Source organism: Lepidothrix coronata, unplaced genomic scaffold, assembly GCF_001604755.1.
Source record: "Lepidothrix coronata isolate B3197 unplaced genomic scaffold, Lepidothrix_coronata-1.0 Scaffold73, whole genome shotgun sequence".
Classification (NCBI taxonomy): domain Eukaryota; kingdom Metazoa; phylum Chordata; class Aves; order Passeriformes; family Pipridae; genus Lepidothrix; species Lepidothrix coronata.
This window is the reverse complement of record NW_016690253.1, coordinates 3,641,086-3,642,125: the sequence shown is the minus strand read 5'-3', so window position 1 is coordinate 3,642,125 and position 1,040 is coordinate 3,641,086. Positions and strand designations below refer to the sequence as shown.

At 72.2% G+C, this 1,040-nt stretch overlaps 1 protein-coding gene across 1 annotated transcript in view; it reads right to left on the bottom strand.

The window, feature by feature from the left end:
* The window catches only part of LOC108499377 (fibronectin type-III domain-containing protein 3a-like), a 40,778-nt gene extending 40,295 nt beyond the window's left edge, over positions 1–483 (bottom strand). The window contains exon 1 of the mRNA XM_017819130.1: positions 430–483. The gene's annotated coding sequence lies outside the window, so the exon portion shown is untranslated. The remainder of the gene's footprint in view (positions 1–429) is intronic.
* Positions 484–1,040: the final 557 nt, after the last annotated feature.

Sequence of the window (1,040 nt, the reverse complement as noted above, 5' to 3'; positions counted from 1 at the left end):
TCCCATCCCATTCCATTCCATGCCGGGCACCCCATTCCCACCCCGGGCACCCCATCCCGGCAGCGCATCCCATCCTGCCCCCTACACCCCATCCTCTCCCACCCCGCCCCAGACCCCCATCCAACCCCATGCCCCGGGACACCGGATCCCCTCGGATCCTGCCCCCACCTGCCCCGTGCGCCACGTCCACCCCCAAACCTGCCCCGTTCCCCGGGCTCCCCCTCCTCCTCTCCCAAAAATCCCCCTCCCGATCCCCGGGGTCCCGTTTCTCCCGCAGCCGCCCCCCCTCCCCTCCCCGCCCTCCGCACCGCGGGGCTCGGCTCCGGGCAGTGCCCGCCGCGCCCTGGGCGGGCAGCACCGCTCTCCCCGTGCCCGGGGTGCGGCGGGACGGCGGGGGAGCCACCCCCGGGCCGGGCCCCCCGCACTGACCGTGGGCTCCGCCGGCTCCGCCGCCGCCTCAGCGCCCGCCGCCCGCCCGCGCCGCCATCATGGAATGCGGGCACCGCGCCTGCGCCGCCGCCGGCCGGGGGCGGGCGGGCGCGCCAACCACAGCACGGCCCGCGCGGCTCCGCGGCCACGGACACACGAGCCCGCCGAAAGCGGCGCGGGGGGGCGGCCCCGCGGGGCTGGGACACTGCGGGCGGGGGACCTGGGTGGGCATCGTCTGTCACCGCTGAGCACTGCATGTCCCCCCCGGGCACCATCTGTGCCCCCTGAGCACTGCCTGTCCCCCTGGGCACTGTCCGTCACCCCTGGACACTGTTTGTCACCCCGGTCACTGCTCGTCTCTCCTGGACACTGTTTATCACCCTGGGCACCATCTCTCCCTCCTGGGCACTGTCATTACCCCTGGACACTGTTTGTCACCCTGGGCACCATCTCTCCCTCCTGGGCACTGTCATTACCCCTGGACACTGTTTGTCACCCTGGGCACCGTCTGTCCCCCCTGGGCACTGCCCATCACCCCTGGGCACTGTGACCCCAGGCATTGCCTGTCATCCCAATTTAGGGGTCACAGAATTCGCCTGAATCCAAAAAAA